The sequence below is a fragment of the Pinus tabuliformis genome, chromosome J (genome assembly GCF_031772625.1).
Source record: "Pinus tabuliformis cultivar Carrire ecotype Pingquan chromosome J, CPIR1, whole genome shotgun sequence".
Taxonomy (NCBI): Eukaryota; Viridiplantae; Streptophyta; class Pinopsida; order Pinales; family Pinaceae; genus Pinus; species Pinus tabuliformis.
In genome coordinates this window covers 826,983,416-827,010,851 of record NC_142295.1, presented here as the reverse complement: position 1 = coordinate 827,010,851, position 27,436 = coordinate 826,983,416, and positions in this window count along the sequence as shown.

The window sequence follows — 27,436 nt, the reverse complement described above, 5'->3', positions numbered from 1 at the left end:
ATTACACTGAATATAATAAATTTTATCCCACAGGAATTTTTATTATATTTATGTGATTAATTAGGATAAAATTTCATAACCTACCCAGAGGAGTTATGAATTAATAAGTTTTATCATAAAGTTTTATTGAATCTGTTTGAATTGAAAATTTAGCCCACAGGCAATTTTCATGTCATTTGATTCAATTCTTTTTAGCATGTTTTACATTGGTAAAACATGAAAGTTCATAAAGTTTTATTGAATCTATTTGAATAAAAATTTAGCCCACAGGCAATTTTTATGTCATTTGATTCAATTCTTTTTAGCATGTTTTACATTGGTAAAACGTGAAAGTTCTTAAGGTTTTATTGAATCTGCTTGAATTGAAAATTTAGCCCACAGGCAATTTTCATGTCATTTGATTCAATTCCTTTTAGCATGTTTTACATTGGTAAAACATGAAATTTCATAAAGTTTTATTGAATCTGTTTGAATTGAAAATTTAGCCCACAGGAAATTTTCATGTCATTTGATTCAATTCTTTTTACCATGTTTTACATTGGTGGAACATGAAAGTTTATTAAGCCTCAACATAAGCATGTGATTCTTTATTTTGATGCAGTAGTACAACCTGCAAATTTCTCTGAAATTCGTTCTGAATTCCCGAACTTGAGGAAGTAATCTCGTTTGTTTGTTATGAATCTGATATGGTTAATGTTAATATTAACACATGGTGGATTGATTCTGGATCAACAATTCACATTTCGAATTCCTTGCAAGGTTTGCAAAACCTAAGGAAGCCAGTAGGAAGTGAGCAAAGCATCTTATCAGGAAACAAGATGGGCTCGCATGTGGAAGCTATAAGAACATGTTATTTAACTTTAAGTAGTGGCTTTGTTTTGGAGTTAGAAAAGACCTTTTATGTTCCAAGTTTTTCTAGAAACTTGATTTCAGTTTCAAGGCTTGTACCTTTTGGATATTCCTTAAACTTTTCAGAAAAATCTTTCAGTCTATTCTATAAATCTGATTATGTTGGGAATGGTATTTTGTCTAATGGTATTTACTGCATTAATTTACAAAACAAAGTCACATATTATTCAATGCATGTTCACACTGGCACTAAAAGATGTGTTATTAATGAAGATTCCTCTAAATTATGGCACCGGAGACTAGGTCATATCTCCATAGATAGAATTAAAAGATTGGTAAATGAAGGAATACTTAATACTCTAGATTTTACTGATTTTGAGACTTGTGTGGACTGCATAAATGGAAAGCAGACCAACAAGTCAAAGAAAGGTGCCAATAGGAGTTCAGACATATTACAGATTTTATTGTCCATCTCACAGCACTAGGATTGTGGAATCAAGAAATGCAAAGTTTCTTGAAAATGACTTGATCAGTGGGAGCGATCAAACCGGAAACATAGTTTCTGAGAAAGATCATTCAGAATCTCAACCTTCCACTTCAAGTGAAAGATTGGTTATTGTTCATAGCACCCCTCAAGTACAAACTGGTGTTGAATAACCAATTGTTGAAGTTCCACAAGCTGCTGACGATATTCCAGTAGATCAAGGAGTTCAAGAGTTGACAAGAACTTTTGAACAGCAAGTTGAACCACATACTTCTCAGGAAGATGATGGTACAGCATTAAGAAGATCTACTAGACCTAAGAGATCAGTAATTCCTAATATGTGCTCAAGTCTGCACAAGACCTGACATTGCATTTGTTGGGACGATATCAGAGTGATCCAGGTTTAGACCACTGGAGAGCTGCAAAGAAAGTAATGAGGTACCTTCAAGGGACCAAAGACTACATGCTTATGTATATCCTGTTTGAGGCTGCTTTACATGGTGTATGGCTTAAGAATTTCATTTCTGGCTTAGAATTATGGATTCTATCTCTAAGCCATTGAGAATATATTGTGATAATTCAGCTGCTAGTTTTATGGCTAAAAAAGTGGGAGTCGAAATAAACACATCGACATTAAGTATTTAGCTATAAGGGAACGTGTTAAAGAAAATAAAGTGGTCATTGAGCACGTCAGCACTGAGTTAATGATCGCTGATCCTTTGACTAAGGGCATGCCACCGTTTAAATTCAAGGATCATGTATTGAATATGGGACTTGGTTCCATTATGAAGTTTTTCATTGTATGGACAATGATATTTTAATGAAATTCTTAATTATTGTGATGTTTTTTCTCATATTTATGTGCACTTTAAGTTGATTTGAGAAAATTCATTTAAGAAGGACCAAGAATAAACATAAGGTTTATTCATTAAGATATTGTTGCCACATAAATTATAATAAGAATAAATGCATAGTAATACATGGAAGATAATACTCGTCATAAGAGGACTTATCGCCATGATTCATGTATCTATTACTTAATACAGATTGTCAATGGTTTTTAAGTTGAGACATTAAGTTTGGAAGTATGGACCAAGTGGGAGAATGTTAAGCTCCATTGATTTTACACAAAAGCTACCTTGATTTATGGAATTGCAGCTTTTCTTAACTTATGGAAACCAACTGCAGTAGTTTCCTTAAGTTAAGAAAATCAACTGCAATTACTAAATTTATAATTGGGAGCTACTGAAGTGGTCCATCACTTTGATCTGATCTCTACCTTGATTTGTGGTTTTTCTAACACATAGCTTTTAGAAGCTTGATGGAAGCTTAGCTATATGTTCATCTGTTTGGTCCCCAAGCTCCTATCTCAAAAACCCCTTCAGTTCTACACCATCTAGCTGACATAGCAGAGCTCGGAAGTGCCTTCAGACTAGTTGTCTTCTTTCCTTTTTGCATGTGCAGCTGGAGCGTGGTGTTTCAGAAGGAAATTGCATCAACAGTTTCACCAATGGCTGGAGGTAATTCGTATCCCTGGGCATTAAGTTTTAGTGATTCTTTTCAGTTCTTTCCGCATGTAGAATCGATCAACAGTTTCACCAATCGCTGGAGGTAATTCGTATCCCTGGGCATTAAGTTTCAGTGATTCTTTTCAGTTCTTTCCGCATGCAGAATCGCTGTTTAAGTTTATTAGTTTTCTAACACTGTAATGATTCCTACACCTTCTTCGAGTACGGAACGCAATTTTGTAGTGCAGACTCCATGGGTAGGAATCAGGATGATATGACAGAAAACAGCTTTAGCCCAACTTCTTTTCATTGCAATCATTGCTCACCATCCAAGCGTTGGATTGCGTTTATGGTTTGGTGGAACTCCCATGCACATGATGGTTAAGGATGGGTTTGATGTTGTCATCATTTTTCTTCACTATATACTATGATATAATTCTCACATTGAGAAGTTGCAATGATTTCGATAAGAAAGTAAGAGTATCCAAAGAGTTGTATTTTAATCAGTTGTGTCCACATTAAACTAGCAGCACTTAGACAGTAGTCCAACTAATTACGAGAAGCCCCTCTTAACCATATCAGTCACAGTAGCAAACTCTGTATTTCAAAAATTTTGCCTTGCAATTTTTGTTACAACACCTACCAAATAGCCATGCCTACCAGAGCTGGTTCGCAATGCTACTTGACGGAGACTACGCCGGGTAGGAAAGATATAGATATAGGCCAAAGATCTTTATTGGCTCCTTCCCTAGCTCTTTGTTCTCGCCTTATCATTTTCTTGGTGCCACTCAGGGATACTACCCTCATGTGGTTACAACAAAGAATATTAAGGGTGCAAGTCTTCCTCTAAATACGTATCTAGTTGATTACCTATTTCCTTAGATACTATCACCATAAAAAGTTATTTATTTATGACAACTTCATGTATATCAACAACAATAATGTGAAAAAAAGGTGTTTTTACACAAATATTTCAAAATTGATATTCGATATAAATTGAATAGAGCTATAGAATTGAGAAAAATATAAATGGACGGTGGAATGAGAGTGGAAATCTTATTATAGACTTCAAAACAATTGTAAATTAGTGGACCTTTGGTTATGGGAGATTCTCATCGCACCTATTATCGACATGGTTGTGAAATTTGGAGTTGCAATATCTTTATAGAATTCTAGAGAAAGGTAGAGAAAAAGGTATTTTAGAACTTATAATCTTGAAATTAAAGGCAATACACCCTATTGTATATGGTTCATAGAAGTGAGTCTTTCCCCATTTGAACAAATTACTACAACTACGAACCTAGTTTACAATAACAACATAAACAACATGAAAGACAAGAGACTTTTTAAGATTGCTTGAAACACTATTCAAAACCACTTAAAACTCAAGTGGCGATGGAAAATTTAAGGAAAAATTGTGGTGCAACAGAAAAAGAAAGGATAAAATAAAATAAAGATATCATCATCACTAATCTAAAAGATCAAAAGTATCATTTTTTCTTGAATTGCATAAAGAAGAAAATCAACATTGCTAAAATAAAAACAAAGTCTCACAAGCTCCATAGTGAAACACATTAGGGAAAATTTGAGATCTAAAATAGTTATCCTAAGAAAACTAATAAAATAATGAAATAAGAGATGATTTTCAAAAGATAAAAAATAAAACTACTCTTATTATTACTATAAATGTATCTCTTTATATCCAAGTTTAAGCACTCATTACATTAAAAAAGAAATTTTGCATCCAATGGGCGCTCACTTATAAGTTTTTGACAGACCAGAGTGAGATAAATTGTAAATGTGGTTGTCATGTATTTTCAATTTATTCCACTTTGGGTTGACCAAAAGTATGCAGAGTAAGTATTCATTGAATTCAAAATATAATTCTACACCCAATGAGTGTATAAATTGAAATTTGAATAAACTTAAGGAGATAAGTCAACAATAAAATTAAAAAATGTAGCGATATGGTTTTGAAGTGTTATGTACTAAGAGATTTGAAGTTCATATCCCCAACGTACTTACGTTTCTTCAGAAAAGGTATATGTAGGTACCTAGAAGTTATAGTAGTAGTGGTCAAAATCAACACCATGCCACACGAGTACGAAACCAACCCAGTGATGAATTCCTCTGATTTACCAAAAAAAAAAAACTAATAAAATCCAACTCATTCCTTACATTAATTAAGTTTCACTATACTAAATCTAACCTCAATGAATAATAATCATCATCATTTATTAATTTAATGATAAATAAAATATATTTTTTCAAAATCAATTGTATTTATATGATAAAGTAAATAATAATTTGAGAATTTCTATATTAATTTTAATATTCAAATATTTTTTATATTATCCATTTTTTATGATAATAACATGAAAGAATATTTTTTAATAAATTCCACTATATTATAATGAATATATTTATTAGTTGAATGAAAAATTAGAATATATTTATCAATTTTTTTTACATATATTATTGATAAAATGAATAACAAAATCAACTTCAATTAATAATTATGAAATCAATTCAGTCCTCACAACAAGATTTAACTAAATCTTTTGAAAATTATATTGTAATAATAATCACAAAATAATAAATAAATAACAAAAATAAATAGATTTCAAAATTTGTCTATTTAATTATAAACCAATTTAGATTTATGTTATCTACCAAGTATTGAGAGGGATTAAATCTCTTTTCACTCAAAAAAAGGTTATATTTAATCCCTCTAAACACATAGTAGATGAAGATTTAAGATGAATATAGATTCGTTTAATTATTAATTTCATTATTTTATTTTAATTTTTATGTAATTTTAATGAGTCAAAATGTTTTATTAATAATTAGAATTATTATTTATTTTACTTGTTTCATTTTATTTGTATTTTATTTTTATATAATTTGATCGATTTAAAATGTTTAATGGGACAAGACTAGCCAAGAAATTACAACATATCTTCCATACTAGGCTAGATAGTTTGACGGGTTTATTAGATTTAACCATAATTAACATTTATCAACCATATATATTTCTAACAATAATCAATTGAATATAATGATAATTAATTGAATTCAATTATAACCAATGATAACCACTTCAAATAATTAAACATTGACAATAAACATAAATCATAATCAAGCAAAGAAAACCACATTGAAAAATACTCAATCATAAAGGAAATATTGTAATTCATTAAAGATAATGATAATCAACCACACTAATTCAAAGTCGACTGCACTGACATAGAATCAACCATGGTTAATCTTCAATATTAGATTCCAAGCCTTAATGAACATGAAAATGTGACATAATATGCAATCAACTTATTAAGTACAAAATACTATATAAAATTGTGGTGAACCATATTACCATGATGTCAATGACTTAATATCACAAGGTGGCATATAATGATTTCAATCTTAAATAGAACCTCTTACTTAATTTCTCTTCACAATGTATAAATGCAACTTCCATGTGAACACCAAGTCTCCTTTATGAAAAATGGATTAATGTATGTATAAGATGAGACATAACTTAATCCAACATAATCATTAGGCAATGTTGTAATGTAACTAAACATTTAGTAATTTAAAAATACAACATAACCTTTTATTAATGTTGAAATGAATCTTAATCATTAAGGAACATTAAAATGTGAAAAAACCCCCAATGAAATGTCATTATATGGAATATTTTTTCGAGGAACATTATAACGTGAGATAACTAGTATTAAAAGTCACAATGTGATATGCCTATTAAGGAAGACCATAGTGAAACTTAACCATTGAGGTATGTTGAAATGAGACATAACCCTTGATGAATGTTGCAATGCTGCTTACACATTATTGAATATTATAATGCGTTAAATAGTTATTAAAGAATTTTGTGAACTGAAATACCCAATGAGAAATGTTACAATGCCACATAGGAATGTTACACTACCACATAGACATCAATCGATGTTGAAATCAAACATATCCCTTGACAAATGTCATGGTGTAACATACTCATTAATAAACATAGAAATTCAACATAAGTTAACCAAGATGTATGTCATAGTGCATCATAACCATTGAACGCCATCATAATCCAACATAACCCTTTAGAAATGTTATAATAAAACATAATCTTTAATGGAAAGCATAATATGTCACAACCATTAAGGAATGTAGAAATTCAACACGATTCAAGCAAGATGAATTTAACAATGTAACACAACCAATAAATCTTATTTTATTGGGTGATTAATAAATATGAATTAACCAAGTCAATCGATCTACGCTTAGATCACATGTATTTCTTTGCAAATATCTACTACAATCAGATCAATGGTGAATTTTAGTGATTCAGCGATGAAGATAGTTCCTTTCGCAAGAATGGTTGCCAAAAAATAAAGCTCTTCTTCAGTTTCATATAGTTCCATTATAAAATCTAAATTTGGCTTCCCAATAGTTCAAGAAGTCCATTCCCTCAATGTTCCTTTAAATTAGGAAGCTTTCAATTATAAGAATTGTTTTTCGAAGCAAGGTCTAGTTTGCAGGCTTAATGCCTTTTGGCCATAGGTGATGGATCTGTTATCACTCAGGTTGTTCCCAAAAGTTGTAAGAAAGGGAATACGACCGAGGTAACCACAGACCAATCTTTTAGATATAGATTCTAGCCAATCTACATCTAGAGAGGGCTCTCTCTTTATGATTTAGCTTTGTTTTTTAAGGTTTTAGGCTAGTTATGAAGTTCAAGGGTTTTGTTTTGAGTTTGGGTGGTGAGATTCAATAGAACAATGAGGTAAAATAGAATAGTTCAGTCCATTGGGCATGATAGAGTCAAATAAGTATGGTTTCCTAGATTTTGTTTTTTAACAGAGGATGGCATCACAGAGCAACGTAGTCAAACATGGAACAATTCAAGAGCTGAAAACAGATGGAATGGACTCAAATGGGTGAAGCGCAGTTAAGAATCCTTCATCATATTGAAAAGAGGGAAAGTGAATGATTATTGATAAGGAGCAGTTAAGAATTCCTTAGCAAATACTCAACATGAGAGAATCAGGAAACAAGAGCAATTAAGAATTCATTGTTTATACTAATTCTGAAGAAAGCACATAGAATAATAAAGATTGAAAATAGAGTGCAGTCAAGCAAATTCTAAATTAATATTTTTCTTTACCACTCAGATTATGAAACACAGATGATATAAAAACTCAGAAAACTGTAAAACACAAGATATAAGGGTACTTATTGATCCATAGGTTGATTCAAGAATTCTGTGGTAGGTCTTCTACATCAATTCTTCATCCAGTAGGCCAGACAACAGTTGTTTCCAACAGATTTTTATTCTAGAAGTTTAGTATTATAGCAAAGTATAGGAATTCTACACATACACAGCCTCTTCAAAACTATGATGAAGGGGGTATTTACACAACAAAATATGTACAAACAGATATCTCATAAAAGCTCTGAGATAATATCTAAGTTTAACCTAAAGTATTTTACAAGAAAAGTAATAACAACTAACTTATGCTGTGCTGGAAGTTGCCTCTTTAGGGTTCGGCTTGCTGGTGTCCTTTGTAAATCTGTGTCGACTATTTGTTTTAACTGCTCTTAACTTCTGATCTGCTCTTCTTTGTTGGCTCTGATACTCTTTAATTTCTGATTTGATTTGCCTTTTAATTCTCCATTGATACTCTTTGACTTGTTTGGATCCTCTTTAATGCTCCTTTGATACTCTTTATCGCTGATCTGACCCCTACTCACTGCTTTTTTGGCAAAAGTAAGACTGCTTGCGTGTCCTTTCACCACCTTTCTCTGGCAATTCATGTCTTGGAAATTTCATACTGGTTGTAGCAAGTATCCCTGTAAATCTCTATTTTTTCTCTTATGCGAGCTTCGGAAATCCCTTAGTTTGCTTTAAACTGTATTAAAAGAGGAAGAAAATTGTACTAGGAAGGTTTGGTGAGGGCGCAAGCTCATTTGCGTAGCCTTACTAGTTGGGAGATGGTCAAGGACCTGAAACTGCGCCGGTCCCTTTTACACCCGAAGCACTGTTTTGCAGCAAAATTAAAACAAAAATGACCTTTTTATCATATACTGAACAAAAATGATTTTAGTGAGAAATTTTCGTTCAAAGGACAAATGACGTTAGCATGATGTCAGTGGGGGGTATGAGGCAGATGACGTGGCAGTACGGACGGTAACATGGTGGGTGACGTCAACGAAGGGTCACCGGGAGGGCGATAAGTTGTTTTGCCCACACCGCCTTTGGGCTTGGGCAGTTTTGGGTGGAAGGGCAGTGAGCAACGTGAGAGAGTGATGCATGTCCAATGTACGGGTGAAATACCATTGTTTCCTAGGACTTAACATTCGGTAGTGGAGGGCTAGCGAAATGATTATGGACCGTTGGATGTGGAGGTCCAGATCGGACGGTGGAGATTGTTGGAGCTCTCGGATGGTTAACACGCAGGATTGGCATTTAAATCAAATGTTTTTAATGGTTTTCAACCACCCGATGTGCGACGGTTGATCAGATGGTGGATGGTTTATGAACAAGGCAGAGGTTTAATGTTGCGAGCCCGATATATTAAACCAAACTTTAATCATATCGGGGCTGTTTTAATTGGTTAGGGGCTTGGTTTTAATTAACCCAGATGGTTAATTAACCCATGGTTTGCGCACGAAGGGTTGTTAATAGGCTCCAGATGAACCATTAATTCCTGACAAACAGTGCTATGGTTTATAATTTAACTAGGGGTGGGAATATTTAACAATGTGGGGATTTTATTATATATTTACATAATACGGGGTTGGGAATGTTTAAACTGGAGTTATATAGTAAAGTTAGGGTTAATATGAATTTTTGAATGGAGCGCTAAGTTATAATGTTAGGAAACTTAGGCTTAAAGGGGAAAAGAGGTTTTGAGGGATATGGGATATTTGTACATTTTCCTAAGTAAACATGGGGTTTTACTTAGGCAATGGATGAAATGGAAGGAGTGGTTTTTTTGGGGATATTAAGCAATTCTTAATATCTTTTGGGGGAGATTAGTAAGTGATTGCGGAGAAGTGTGAAGGGGAATTAGTTAAGAAATCTGCTTCGCTTGAGCTGCTCCAAGAGTAATGTCTGCCATAGCACTTGTGATAGAGATAAGATTAACATATTTTTAGAGACAAAACCTATCACAAGTCTCATTCTGCAACAACAATCTACCTACCCAGCCTACTTTGCCTAACATTTTTTCTTCTTTTACTTGGGTGCATTTAGACTAGAAAACCCTTTTCAATCTTCTTTTCTTTACATGGTAAGCCTACCTAAGTCTGCAGTTATTTCTTCCAAGGGCTTTGATTAAACAGTTGAGCTCCTTTGCTTCTCTACCTGTCTACTTATTTGGCAAGTTTAAATAGTTTGGACAGATTTTATTCTCTATCTCTAAAACATGAAATTCAAACTTGAACTGGCCAAGATTAAGTTGTTTGGCCATTCATCAATTGTGGAAAAAAGTTCAACAAGCTGTACATGATGGTTTATTTACAGAAAATGAAATAGTAGTGGCATCTGGACTTGCACACTTTCCTGGTCTTTTTTTATTTGGGATTCATTTTTTTTCATTTTTTCCTTTGACCATTTATTTTTTTCACCCTTTGATTTTTCTTTTAGGGTATACCCTCTTTACATTTTTTAATATTGTTTTTTTGATAATATGGAAACCTTTACAGCAAGGAAAGGTATGAACATATTACAAAGTTCAGCCAGTCAGTAATGAAATATGACACCTATAACTATAAGAGTATAACAGGATCTACACAAATGGATCTCTGAGACATGAAAATATATTTTGACAGATCATCTATGTATTTATCCCATGGCTTGGTGGTTTTTTGTTGTTATTTTCGATAATATTAAGGATAAGAAGGCCATTTGTGAATCGCGGTCAGGTTTCTAGGGTAGTGTCGATCTCTTCATGAAGCCCTGGTCTCCCACCTTTGATCTAATAATGGCATCAATATCCACAACTCCAATTTAGGTAAGGCTTCCAAAACTACCATTTCATATTTGGAATCTCCAAATTGGGGATTATCTTGGAAATTTTTATTACAGTAGGCTAGGTACAAGAATTTTCTATAAAACAACTTATGCTCGAATTTGTGTGGTGATGGACTTAAATAAGGGTTTTCATGCTGAGATAAATTTGAATGTCCCAAGTTATGTCTTGGTCCAAAATATCGACTACGGAAATGTTTCATACTAGTGTATAGTGTCTTATGAAACATGGCATATAATTAAAAATTTATGCGTAGAGTAACAAATATTTGAAAAAATACCGAAGGTATAAATGGTGGAAATGAGCTCAAGGTGATCACTATACAAAGTACAAAGAGGAAGAGTCTGAAGCTAAGAAACAACTAGAAAATAAACTGGAAATTTATATTCCTAAAGAAAATGCATCAAAGGAAACAAAAATTAATCAAGACAAAACACATGCGAGTGAGGATTTTCTGGACTCGACGAAAGTGGAAAAGCAAGAAACCCTCGTGGAAAACATATCCCCTCTGAACACTACAAGGAATAATGTTGGAAAGGAAACTTCTTGGGAAAATCAAGAAAAATAAGGAAGATTTCACAAACAACAATGTGCACTTGTTGAAGAATGGCTCATTAGAATTTCAAGAAAAAATGGGTCGGACTCATCACTCAACTTGGGAAGAAAGGAAAAGGTATTTCACCAAGGAAAATAACAAGTTAGAATAAAAGAAAACAAAAATAGTGAAAAATGGAATGTAAATGTGTCTGGATATTGGGTTTTTTTGGAAAAAAAATTAGTCGGAAAGGGACTAAATTTTTTGTCATGGGGAGCTTGCTTGATTGTTTGGATTGACCCTCTGAGCTCAATCTCATACTTATAGGGAAAATTGGAATATGAACAAGGTTTGGCCTTGTAATCTATATTTTTTTAATAATACATATCTCTACCCGTTTCAATTAAAAAATTAAAGATGAATTAACCAAATATTATATAGATATGAAGAAATTATATATATATATATATATATATATATATATATATATATATATATATATATATATATATATATATATATATAAATAAGAATAATCAGTAACCAACCTATATACATAATGGATAATGAAAAAGTGAAAAAACTAGGATAGTTAGCATAATAATAACAATTTTTTATGGTGATATCAATCGATTTCTATTCAATGTCAACATACTTACTAGATCTAAATCTTCTACATATGAGAGAAAAATAAATTATTAATGCTTAAATTATTAATTTCATGTTCCTCTTATTGTTGAAATGTGACATTATTGTATTATCAATCACATGCCTAAACAAATTAAACTATAATTCAACTTGATTAAATGTAGTCAACCATGATGAATAAATGTTACTAATATTCAAGTAAAATGGGCTAATAAGAAACATATTCAACCAAATTAAGTTATAGACAATCATGACTAACCAAAGCTAACTATATTCAATGATACCCATATATAGTCAAACATGCCCAGCCAATCAAGCATCCTCAATAATATTCGTCCATGGTTATATATGGTCAACCATAGTTAGCCAAGTCAAACATGGTCAACCAATCGAAAAAATAGTCACCAATAATCAACCTTAGTAAAAAATTATCAACCATAGTAGAACATGATTAATCATATTCAACCACAACCAACTATAGCAAGGAAAATTTCAGAGGGTAAATTTCGTGCATGGGCTAATTTTCCATGATGTTTTAGAAAAGCATTAACCAACTTCCATTTCTTTTAAATATGTTTCACCCATATTTTATAAAATAACAACACTTTGTTTTAGAAATCACCAAAAGTTTCTAGAAAGCATATGAAATTATTAGAAAATTGGAAACTCTTTTAGTAAAAAGTCATTAAAATTTTTATAGCTTGAGCTTCACGACATACAAAGATTCACAAATTTTTCTACACTTTAAAATAAGTACATGGATCCTTGAGATTTCCCCTATAGTTCACCATGGTCAAACAAGGCAAAATATTCCCAACCGAAATCAAATATAATCACATAAGGTCAAACATGGCCAACCATAATGTCATCCATACTTAAACCATTACCATCCATGGTCATCCACTTCCAACCATGCTTTCCCATGGTCAAACATGGTCAACCATAGTTAAACGTGGTAAATTAGTTAACTATAGTGAAACAATATTAACCATAATAAAACATAGTGAACCCTAGTCTATTGTAGTTGAACATCATCATACATAACCAACCATATTCAAACATAGTCAACCATTTCCAACTATAGTCAAATAATGTCTATAATATTCCTAACTAGGAAATATTAGTGAATATCAAATACATGTATTGATTTACAACAAATACACACATATGCACATGAGCGATAAAAAGTAAACATAGAAAATGGGACCAAATAGTTGAGCCATTGTATTAATTTATAAAATATAAATACATCAATGATAGAAATGGAACCTAGGCTTTCTACTACAAGCTATGGCAATAACCCAAGTGTCCATATAATGCTCTATGTGCTGGAAAGTGCTCCCGAAGAAACTTCTCCCTAATGCTGGGAAACTATTGCATTTGCTGCGAAATGACCCTAAGTTTGACCCCTCAAAAGTAATCAGAAAATTATGAAAAATTAATTGGAGCCTCCTCACAAGAAACCCAAAATAACCCAGAAATTTTTTGGGATGAATTCACTCATCCAAATTACACCCAACAAGTATAAATTAACTAATCTTGCAAAATAATGCCCCAAAATATTGATGCTACTGAATTATGCCCACACCCACAATGAGAAACTTATCCTAGCTCCAACTAAATTCTCCATTGAGGAGTATCACCTATCTCCAACCCTTATCTCTCCTGTTTCCACTTCAATAAACACCTGTGTAACACTTGGTAAACAAATTTTGTCCCCCTGCCAAAAGATGTATAAACATATTCGACCAAGGTAATAACATCAAATCCAACTTGATGAATTCGCTACTCAAACTCTGCTCTAACAATAAATAAAAAAATCCTACAAAACCTCAAAGCCTCTAACCCATCCTTTCTCCCACAATGAGCTCCACGAAAATAACTCTACACCTAAGAAATATGCACTACTGAGTAAAATCCTACAATGATGTCCAATAAAAGCTTTGAATTGAGCTACCCAAATTTTCTCACAAGGAAGACACTCGAAGTTCTTTGAAATAAGGGTGGAATTCTCACTTGGAAATTCCTTTTGTTGAACAAGACAGGTTATCTTGGCTAAGTAGCTCAAGAGAAATAATGTTGAATAGTAAAATGACCATAGATGTCCATAGAAATCCACATGTCCCATTTCTATACTCTCTACATGAAATCAATATATAGACTCCACATATCCTTAGTCAACTTGATGCATGTAAAACTACCATGTGCTTGCCATATCACACCATGAGCTTTGCTATCTCCTCTCCATAAGCAAACCTTGATATTTCCTGGAGTATAAAAATATGCTTATGGATTAGGGATACCATCCATTCCACCTCATGCAATATAACACCTCAAATTGTCTCATCGAAAAGGCATCATGCATCTCCCTCACAATCACCTCCCAAGGTGTGAGCCCATGGGTGGAACATATGCCACCTCGACATTAAACCGTGCCATCACTAAGCCTATATCCATTAGCTGATGTCCCCACCAAATGTCTCAATTGGAGAGTCTCCCTCCTACCCATGACACATTATATCTCATCCAACTGCTTATGGTGAGCCTCCCATGTTCTGTTTCTTGTACTTAGAGCATCAAGCGACAACAAGAAAACACTATTTGACTGTAAGAAAAAGTAGAGAGTAGTGGGTGGGTAGGTCTCCAAGGTTATGATCAAGAGTATGTAGGGATACTAAGAAGTAATTATTTGGATGTCTCTCTCTCCACCTCGAATATTTTGATAACCCAATTGAAGATTTGTCACTATTGAACATGGTGTCCCCATATGATAAACAATATACTCATTAGTCCTAGGTGAGTTGCACCAAACTCTAAGACCCCATTGTGCTGCAACATATAACACTACATAAAACCAAGTATCCCTATACTCCTCAGCTTGCAACTTTACACAACAATTTGTCCTTGCACAGCACTAGATTCCCCTGCTTCCTATTGTATCACCCTATATCATTGGGTGTCCCATATGAAGCAATGTATCCATCACTCCACAAACAAGCCCAGCGTGGTGTGAGTCACTTCCCTGACTCCATGGTGTAAATCCATAAACGATGACATACCGCCATGCACTTTCATGCTCATCTGTAAACCATTGTTCAACATTTATGCTTCTACATGTCATTGAATTCCATGATCTAAACATGATTTAGTACGCATCATCCCACACCCTACTGGTATCACCACCTCCACTATCACATCACCATAGCCTTTGATGCACAAGCCTCACCTCTGAATCCTCCCTTGGAGACAAAAGATGTGAATTCCGCTATGTACTAATGATGAATCCACCACTGAGTTGCTCGTTCATGACCTCTATTCCCCACATAACTGAGGAGAATCCCTGGCCCCATATGAGGCACTTTATGGTGCCCTGCCAACACCACCTCTGATAATAAACTCCTACCAGAGTGTGTTTATCATCATGTAATCCCATATACAAGCATCATACCAAGACAACCCAGGGAGAGTGTCAATAAACTGACTAACCACCACTGCTAACTCAAATTCCCCTAGTGAATATGTGTGCTCAAATGCTAGGTCAACTATACTAGCAATGTTGTAGTCAACCAACATTTGGTAAATGATAAGTAGTCCCATGTGGATCGCAACATCAGTCTAGGCTTCCAGTATCCCTAATGTTTGGAAGCTTTTGCTCAGCGTCACCCCAGTCTACTACCATCTTTGTAATCCTAGCCAACTCTACCAAGTACCAACTTAGAATCCCTCGACATCTAACCATGAGGGAAGGATCTAATGCACTTGTACCCATACACACAACAACCCCAACATGCGAGTGTTTCACCTTGTGCAATTCATGTCACCTCATCTCACTGACCTGGTCAACACCTATAATTAGTCTAGGTGATGTGGCCTCTCTATCAACAATGTGGAGATGCAACCCCACAATGTTGCAAACATAATTGATGTATGCCTAAAGAGGGTCATTATGGCACTCCAATGTACACCCCTCTAGTTTCATTGTCAGTGACATCGATCATTCCCCAATGCATGTCATCTTGGCCACTAAATTGGCACAAATCATTCTGATATCCTCCATCTCACCATTCCACTGTAGAATTCACTCGCTAACTATCCATACCTTCTTTCCCAATGCTAGAAGGTTATCTTGGAGTTGATGAAGATGTTGTGGGTGCTTAACATATGTAAACTTGGTCATAGCTCTAGGTACCTTTATGTCCCATGGCACCTCATTAACTATGGATATGTGTCCTAGAACCTCATCAACGGGTGTATGCTCAATTGTCTTGATCGATGTCTCAATCGAGGCTACCAAAGGAAACTCCAACAAGGGTGATTCTTGTGTCACACTGGGTGTATTTACATTTCCTCCTGCTTTCCATTAGCCTCATGCTAAACTAGCAAGAGTATATCTAAATGAATTCCCTCCTCAATGGGTATTTTTCCTCCTATATTGTCATTGTATTCACCTTGAATCTTTGTTTTTGTAGTATTGATAATAGAATTTTGTTACGAAATCATGCTTTCCTCATTTTCTTCTCCATGAGGTCTGCAATAACATTTTCTTCTTGTTTTCGTTTTTGATTCCCATTCTTCAAACTACTCCACCATTCTTGCAAAATTCCAATTATAATTTTCAAATTTCACATGGAATTTCTCTTGTTGAGACATCTTTGTGCACAAGTCAATTTGAATATTAATGTTGGACTAGAGTTTTAGTCTATGGAATTTTGGCCCAACAACTACACAACTACAGAAAATCATGTTATGATACCATTGTGATATTCCTAACTAGGAAATATGAGTGAATATTAAATGCATGTACTAAGCTACAACCAATAAACTTGAATGCACATGAGCCATAAATAGTAAACATGGAAAATGGGACCAAATAACTGAGCCATTATGTTAATTTATAAAATATAAACACATCAATGATAGAAATGAAACTTGGGTTTGCTACTACAAGCTATGGAAAAAAAAAAGTGTCCATACAATGCTTTATTTGGAAGAAAGTGCCCCTGAAGAACTTGCATCCAAACTGCTGGGAAACTATTATAGTTGCTAGGAAATGACCCTGAGCTTCACCCCTCGAAAGTACTCAGAAAATTATGGAAAATTTATGGAATACTCCTCACAAGAAACCCTGAATCACCCAAAAATGGTTTGGGCTCAATTCACTGATCCCTTGTGACCCCCAACAAGTGTGAATTGCCAATATGGCCAAATTAATTCCCATTGTATTGATACTACTAAATTATTTCAATATCCACCATGGGAAATTTCTCCTACCTATGGATAAATTATCCACTAAGGAATACCACCTATCTCCAGCCCGTATCTCTCTCAGCTCCACTTCGCTAAACCCCTACGTAGCACATGGTCAAAAACTTCTACACCCTTGCTAAAAGATAGAAAAATCGACCCAAATAATAGCCTCCAATCTAGCCTAGAAAATTCTTTGCCCAAATTCCGGTCTAATAATAAGAAAATTCTCTGCAAAATCCTAGAGCCTCTAGCCCATGCTTTCTCACAAAATTTGCTCCACGAAAATACCTCTACGCCTAAGAAATGCACACCACTGAGTAAACTCCTGCAATCATGTCTAATGGAAGCTCTAAATTGAGCTCCCTAAATTTCTTCACTAGGGAGACACTCAAAGTTCTCTGAAATGATGGTGGAATTCTCGTTTAGAAATTCTTTTTGTTGAACAACACGGGTTGTATTGGCTAAGAAGATCACGAAAACTGGTGTTGAATTGTAAAATGACCAAAGATTTCTGAATGAGAGCCTTCATTCTCTATTTATAAATGTTGGCCCTCTCCTCCTTGGTGGCTCCCACTCTCCACTAGCTCTAAATTTTCCATTTCTCCTAAGTATCATACACCAAAATGGTCTTCAATGCCCAGATTACAAAATTGTGCTATGCTTAGCACCTCCCCAGTAAACTCTATTAATCCCCTGAAATGGAAAATTGAGATTAGGGATATTACAAGGCCTACCTTGCTTAAACATAGACTATCACATTTATAGATGCTTACCTATGGTTTAACATAGTAAATTATCATCAAACATGGTAAATTATAATTAATTGTATCCAACCATGACCAACCAAATTTAACCAAAATCAATGAATATTTTCCATAATTGGCCAAAGTCAACCTTGGTCAAACATGGTCACCCATATTCAATTATTGTCAAATATAATTTAGCATAATCAATCATAATCAAACATCGCCATCCACATTTATGTATTTTCAGCCATGTTAATCAACATCAATCATTATGAAATATAGTCAATCATGGATAATCACAAGGAACCATTGTCAACTAAAGTCAAATATGGTGACTCATAATTAGCTAAAGTCAATCATTAAACCTAATTGACCATAATGATTGATTTTCAAATATGATTAACAATATTTTAAGATAGTTAACAATACTCAATCATAATAACTAATGGTCAAATATAATTAACCATAATAACTAATTGTTATTTTAATATTATTGAAGAAATATTCTAATTCACAAATTTACTAATCTTGACTATACATACCACCCATCCACTAAATTAACTAGATAATTAAAGATAGTGATATCAATTTCTACTATTTTAATGAGTGCCATTGATAAACATATAGCCATCACCTTAACTTCACATATATTATTGTGCTCATTAATAATTATAGAATTAAATTTTTTATTAACAATGTTGAAATTCATGACCCATTAGTAAATTAAGTGTCAAGATAATAATCTAACATTATATACATTTGAGAAGCATTGTTGATGGAAACATTATTAATAGGTTTGTTATGATCTAGAATATTATCCATTACTTGACCACATTAATGGGTTTTCCCGAGGATGCTTCCAATTTGTTATCAAAATAATATATATATATATATATATATATATATATATATATAAAAAAAGAGTTTTGCAAATAAAATAAAGTTTAAATATAATAAATATATATTTTTAAATTTAAATTGATTTACTCATATTTTTAGCTTATATGGTATAAGAAGGATTTGTAAATATCAATTGTTATAAGTTAGGATGGAGTAAGTTAGTTATATATATATATGTATTATTGGTTTTAACATGAGTTGTAAAAAATTAAAGTCTAAAAATTATTAATGGTAAATTAATTAATTATTTTACCACAATTTTATTTTAATTATTAATTATATTTTTTTATTTTATTTTATCTTATTAATTTTATTTTATTTTTCTGTAATTTGATATAAGTCAAAATGTTTATATAATAGGATAACATAAGGCACTATAAAGTGTTTTCCATAATATGCTAGAGAGCCTCTTGATGTAATAATACGAAAAAAACCTTATGTTAAAGTAAAAAAAATTCAAACTAAAATAGTAAAAACAAAAATTTTACCTTTCGTATTATTTTTATTATTATTAATTTGTTTTTGGTAGTTAAGATATATTTGACTAGGTCTCTGTATTTGAGCTACAAGGTTATGAGAACTCATATTATTGACCTATGGTATTCATGTGAAATATAGTCTATTTAAATGGGGAAAGACTCTTTATTTACATAAATTAACCCAACCTAGATCCACCTTAGCTTCCGATATATCAAGTTCCAAGAGGACTCAAACCCCTTTTGCACTCAAAACAAAGGTTTGCACCTTGAGAGATTTGATCCCTCTAGGTGCTTGATATTGATAGATCCGAAGTTAAGATGGATTTACGTTGGTTAATATGAAATCATGTTACATATAAATATATAAATCTTTAATTTGTGATAAATAGATCGTCTTAGTGAAGTAATAATCCTACGAGAGAATATCACAACCACACATCAAACTAGGGATAATCTAGTTGAAGAGAATCTTTCATATCTAACTAGATTCAACAACCTTATCTCAACCACACATCAAACTAGGGATAAACTAGTTGAAGAGATTATTTCATATCCAACTAGATTCAACAACCTTCTCAAACATAGACATAATAAAAACTAACTTCTGCACTATAAACAAACTCTATCTCAAATAGTTAATAGCAATAAAAAGTATAAATATAATCACCAACAAAATAAATTTAATTTAGTCATTCAAAATATACCAATAATATATATTTATAATGTAAAATCTACTTTAAATGCTCACCTCCCATAGCTCACTTGGAAAAGCGATTAAAATGTGAAGTAAGTGTGAGTACTAAGTTTCATGTTCAAATCCTTGGGGTTGTTAACTCGGGGCCTCATGTTGGGGTGACATATGTTGGGGGTGACAGGTTATAGTGGTAGAGAGGTGACGTGGTTCACCTAAGAATTATAGTGATAGTGATTAAAATTGAAAATTGACTTGCGAATACAAGCCTAGCCCAATTACCATCCTCTAACAAAAAATATATATAATTATTTATATTCTATGACATAATATCATGCAAATATTTAAATTTTAAAATGTAAATGTAATATAGATATTTCAATTTTTTTTTCTATCCTCACCGCAATCACAGCACTAGTGGGAAACTTTCCTTTCATCACTTAAATTTTGGTAGTCTTGTATAGTACATTATTATATCTACCATATGTATGGTATTATACATTAAATTTTTTGTTTGATTGTTTATTATTTGTATTTGATTAAAAATAAATTTAAAAAATATCCGTACATAAAAATTGAATTTTATTATTTTTTAATATTATCTTAATTTATTTATTCAAATTTTAATAAGTTGATAAGTGAGACCTCATGAACTCAAAACTAGTGGACAAAAAAATTCCATTTTGGAGTAGAAAGTATTAAACCTTGTTTGCATCTCTTACATATTAGATATTTTGGGAGTAGAAAGTACTAAACCTTGTTTGCATCTCTATTACATATGAGATATATTGGGAAAGATTACTAACATAGTGAAATTATTGCCTCTTACAACCCTACAGTTATGAGCTCCTTAGCATTTTCTCTTGCTGAACCAAGAATAGAGAGACACCCTTCCATACTTTGGTTATCCACAGTTGGAGTTTTAAATTGACATATTTTTGGTTATCCACAGTTGGAGTTTTAAATTGACATATTTTTGGTTATCCACAGTTGGAGTTTTAAATTGACAATGGGGAGGGTGAATGCAGTAACTATCAACTTGAAAATATTAAAAATATTTTTGTCTTACTGCACGAGTTTTCTTGATTTTGAATGATATAAACATTTATTTCTTTAAGAGGTTTTTAATTTTCTTTTTAATTCTAATAGTTATTTATTTTTATATTTTAATTAATCAGTGTTTTTCATTATTTGCAGATCCTGGTACTGTAACAGAGGCTAAAACCATTAACCATTTACAATGGTGACAAAACATAGCTATCAAAGCAATCAACAAACACATGTGTGACAAGCCTAGCTACGAAGCAATTAGTGAACATTGATAATCGTCACCTCCAAATACCGATCTATAAGGATCTATCAGAAGTCAAATTCTCTCAAGAACCGTTAGCTCTGGTGAGTGACAAGCAACGCCCGAAACATAAAGAAATCTACCAACAAAGGCTTCTTTGCTCCTCGCTTCTGCTATGCTTATTGGAATGCCTTGAAATATGTTTTCTTCTCGTGGTAGTTTATTTTTCGCAATTAAAATGTAAAGGAGATGAACGATTCTATTAAAGGTATTGGTGTAATTTACAATGGTTTTGTTGTAAAAACATAAAAGCTATAATAATAGAATATTAATTATATAATATATATTTTACAAATTTAGTATTATTGTTTAATATATTTTTCAAATTATTTTTATTTTTATATTAATTATAAAAATTTATAATAAATTTTTAAAATTTAATTAATAATATTATTGATTAATAAAATTGTTTTCACTTCTATATTAGTTTTGAAAGAATAGTTCACAATAGATTTCCTAATTTTGTGTCGATAAATTGATTATATATATATATATTTCAGGTTTTATATAAAATAATGAAAATGCTACTTTTAAATTATTATTTGTTTATATTTTATATAAATATTAATATTTAAATTTTTTATGTATGTAAAATTTTAGTTTTTTTTTTTAAGTTGCAAAATATTATTTTTTACATATTTAGGAAAACTGAAAGTTGTAAAATTTACTTTTTACATATTTAGAAACAAATGTTTGTGCAAAATCCTCAACATAAATGCATTGTTAATTGTTTTGGATTGTTAATTGGCTTTTTAACACATAAACTTGAAACAACACAAGCTTCAAAATTTGTATTACTTTAATCTTTTAGAAAATAAAAAATATTTCTAAAATTATAATAATAGAAAGTTAAATCATATAATTATGTCATAAGGCATTCCCTTTGGGAAGAACTCCCTCTTATACCACTCTGCACTCCTCTACACCATAAGATCCAATGTTAGATGATTGAAACTTATTCCACCATTGAACCCCACTGCTTTAACTATCACATGAACCTTGATTTCTGCAACCACTCACATTGTTGATCTTTATCATTATTATAACCCATGGACATGTTTCATGTACTTCATCAACCTTTCCATTCTCCTTAATGATGGCGCTAAAGGCTCTGCACCGACTTTAGGTTTATCTTCTTTTTTCTTGTTGCTCTAGCCTATAGTCAAGATTTTGGCTTTTGTTGAAGGTTCTTTTAGCAAAGGTTTCCTTCATAGCTAATTTCAACAATAACTAACTTGTAGTTTCATGAAATCTGAAAGCCTAGCTATGGTGGACCTCACTCGATCTTCCTTGATAGTAAGAAGCCGGTAACACAACTTCCTGTAGAAAATCCTGTAGATTTACAAACTCATGCAATGTACTAAAGAACATGACAAGAATCTACTTCTACTTTCATTCAGCGGAAGCGAATAGATCGATGCAAACAATAATCGACAAGAGGAAGATAATCAAATACGCATACCACAATAAATATTCGGGGAAAGCCAGAGCTCACAACCCTGCTATCTAAATTGCATATATTAGAAATCCAAGATTATAATACAATACTTGTTCTCACAAGAACAATCCCAACACTCAGTAAAATCAATCTCCGGCTCACAAGCAAACTCTTGCCCAACACTTAGCATTTTATCTAGCTCTTCAAGCCCCTCTTTCCTTTGCACAATTCCTATGGCTGATTAGCCCATATTAATGGGAAACCAATGCATCCAAAACTGCGCGATCCCTTCAAGGTTCAGTTCTTGATTACATGCATGATCTATAAAACTCAGTAAATCATACAACTCATAGTACACTATCACTACACTCTAGTATCAACAGGGTCTTTCTCAAATTCGACATGTATGAGTTTATGATGAGGGAATCTTGAGCTAACTAGAGTAGCACTAGTTAATGCATTAGTACACTAATTGACTGTTAACTCACTATTATTTCCTCAAACAGTTTGGAACTAATTTAACCGAACTTAACTCAGTAAATTGAGTTTCCTAATTAGAAATAACAATTAACTCATCCTTGACCCCTATAATATAGGGAGAACATATACATGACTTCAGAAAGACTTCCAACTCAAAATTCCTAAGCTAATTAAGTTAATTAAACTTAATTAACTATTTATAAGTTGCTATGAGAATATAATTTGATTATAATTCTCCATTTAATTCAAGGACAAATTGAACTGGAATTTCTTATTGTCATTTATCAACTCTCCCTCTAAACAAAAAAGGGATTATCAACTACCCGATCCTGTCTTTGTGAAACTCGAAATTACATGTTTAAAATGCCTTTGTCAAAATGTCAGCATCTTGCTCCTTCGTGGGAATGTGCTAGAACAACATAATTTGCCTCAATACATAATCTCTGAGATGATGATATCAGATATCAATATGATTGGACCAATCATGAAAACTTAGATGTTCAGAGATTTTGATGCAACTCTGATTATCATAGTAAATCAAAGGTGGATCCATCTCTGACCAAACAAACCAACCATGATCTTCCTCATCCAGATGGCCTCACATGCTTCATGACTTGCATCCATATACTCTGCCTCTACCGAACTGAGTGCAACGGGTCTATGTTTGTTTTTGTACCAAGAAACTACCGCTAACCCAATACTGAGTATCCCTTCTAATGTGCTCTTCCTGTCAGAAGGATTCCCCGCTCAATCTACATTGGTGAAACCTTGAAGCTTCACTCCCTCTATCCGTTTGTACCATAATCCATACTGAGAATTTCCCCTAAGGTTTCTCAACACATTCTTTGATGGCTTCTAATACAGTTTGCTAAGCCTAACCATCGCTTGACTGAGCTGGTTAACTGCATAACAAATATCCGGTCGTGTGTTCACCAAGTACATGACTGAACCCACAAGCTGCCTATAAACAATAGCTTCTACTACTTATCCTGAAGTAGCATCCTCCTTCCTCCAGTTACCTATTAGAGGAGTCTCCATGGGTTTGCTACTCTCCATTCAGAATCTCTTGAGTATCTCATTGGCATACTTGCCCTGAAACACAAACAACTCCCCATCTCCCTCCCATATCTCCATGCCAAGAAAGTAATGCATTAGACCCATGTCATTCATCTCAAACTCTCTTGCAAGTTCCTCCTTGAAAGATTTGATCAACTGCTCATCACTTGTCAGTATGAGATTATCAACATAAAGTACAATGATTAACAATTTACCTTCCACCACTATGTGGTAGAGGTTCACATCCGCTTCACTCTTCGTGAAGCCCAACCCAGTGAAGTAGCTATCTATCATAGTGTACTAAGCATGGGGTGCTTGCTTAAGCCTATAGAATTCTCTCTTGAGCCGGCACACATGTGACTCATGGTCAAAGGTTTCAAAACCTTCAGGTTGATCTATGTACACCTCTTCCTCAATCATGCCATTAAGGAAGGATGTCTTCATATCCATCTGATGGATCTTCCAACCCATATGTGCTGATAGTCCCAATATAGATATGATTGACGAGTACCTTGCAAAAGGAGCAAAGGCCTCATCATAGTCAATCCCCTCTACCTATGAAAAGCCACGGGCCACAAATCTAGCCTTATGCTTATCCACACTAGCATATGTAGCTTTCTTTACCTTATAAAGCCAACAGGAGCTCACCACTAACTTGTCCTCCGGTTCGAGGACCACATCCCAAACACTGTTACAAACTATGGAGTCATATTCCTCCACCATGGCATCAACCCAAACCCGTTGCTGCATTGCTTCCTTAAAGGAAGGTGTCTTTGTCACAACACATCTGTCCATAAGAGCCATGTACCCAATGTACCTCTCAAGTGACCTACTATGCCTACACTAAGAAGTGGGTGTTCCCACATTCTCTTGTGCATCATCCAACAATCTGTTAGCCTCTCTGGTGTGCTTTCTTCCCTCTCTGGAATACTTTGACAGAGTGGATGTCTCCACTACCAGATTCTCTGGATGTGGCTGCTCCACATGAGTCTGAGGCTACTCAACGTTAGGAGCTAAAAGGTTCTCATTCGGATGTAGCTCAAGCTCCCTCTCAAGGGAAACTCGCATGGCCTTCTCCTCATCAAATCTGACATCCCTGCAAACCACTGTCATCCTACTGGTCAGCATGTACACCTGATAGTTGTGAGGTGTTTCAGTGTACCCCACAAATATCCCCAACTCTACTGTCAGCTCAAGCTTCTTCTATGCATCTTTAGTCACATGGAAATATGTCGCTGACTGAAAAATCCTGAAGTGATGAACATCTAGCCTCTTACCGGAATAAGCCTCCTCTAGTGTCTTTATCTCAATTATCCAATGTGGGCTATGGTTTTGAACATAAAGCACTGTGTTGCATGTCTTAGCCCACAAGTGTAGTGGTAGTCCCTGATCATGCAACATTTCCCTCGCTACCCCTACTAGGATTTTGTGAAAGTTTGATCCTTTTCTACATGAAGAATATCCAGCATTTACGAGAATAGTCATCAATAAATATAACATAATATGTGTGTTTGGTTGTGGATGCTGTCAAGAATGGTCCACACACATCTGAATGGACTCTCTCTAGAATATCCTCTTCTCGACTGTCTCTATTGTGAAAGGAAGTGTTGGTGTATTTTCCCAAAGTACACCCCTTTCAACTTGCTAAAGAGTACCTTTGGGAAGACCGGTAGAGATCTGCTGCAATATATTCAAAGCCCCATGATGCAAGTGGCCCAATTGCTTGTGCCACAACTTGCCAATGTCTCAGCTATGCACCCTTTCTTCTTTTGAGCTTAAAGCAACACAGTCATCTACCTCCAACGTATAGAGATTCTTCACCCGAATCCCTATCTTCTTTACTCGACCTGTGGCTATGTGTCGAAGGAATGCCTTTCCTTTCGAGAAGATCACATCGTAACTTCTATCCTCAAGCATGGAAACAAATACCAAGTTCTTGTTCAACCCGGGGACATACATAATATTCTTCAAAGTGAGTAGAACCCCATGCTCCCTCTAAAAATTAATTGTGCCCAATCCAATAACACCATATTTTCCATCGTCACCCATCTCGATATGCATCTGGAGATCTTTCTCCTCTAGGTCACTGAATAACTCTTTGTTGCCAGTCATGTGGAATGAAGCTCCACTGTCTAAGTACTATACACTTCCCATGATTGATGACACCTTGCATGCAATGAGGGAAAAGTCCAATTCGAATTGAGAAGCCAAAGCCTCACCCGCCGATCCTCCTAAGGACTTCTTCTTAGACTTCTTGAGTAGACAATTTGTAGAAAAATGGTCAAGCTCATGACAATGAAAGCACTTAACTTTCCTCATGTCTTTCTTCTTACCTCCATGATAAGAATTTGATTTTGAATTGGAAGCTTTCCCTTTTCCCTTCTTCTCCTTAATCACTAGGGAACAATTCTCTTCATTGTCATTCTTTGATGAATAGCCATCCCTACTGTTCCTCCTTATCTCCTCCTACATCAAACCTGACCATAGTCTTTCCCAATCTAGCAGCTTCTCCCGACCATTGACAGAGTCCTAATAGCTATGCCAACTCTTTGAGATTCCTATAAGAGTAAGACTCGCCATATATTCCTTAGCAACCATGATTCCAACACTTCCAAGTTCATCACGACATTGAGTGAACTTGGTCAAGTATTTGGAAATAGCTTCGCCTTTCTCCATTTTGATTTTTCAAAGCTTGTCCTTCAGTGTCAATTTACTTTGGTCACTGTTGTTCTGATACATGTCCGTCAATGTTTTCCACGTAGCATATAGAGTTTCCTTGCCATGGAGACTCAAGAAAATGTGGTCTCAAACTCCTTCAAGGATTATTTTCCTTGCCTTCGCCACACACTTCTTCCATTCGGCCAAATTTTGTGCATCTGATGCTACTGTCTTAGGGATTTCTTGATCAATGAATTCCTTCAAGCCATTATCTTCTAGAAGAACCTCCATTATGTCCCTCCAGGCTATAGAATTCGATTTTCCTTC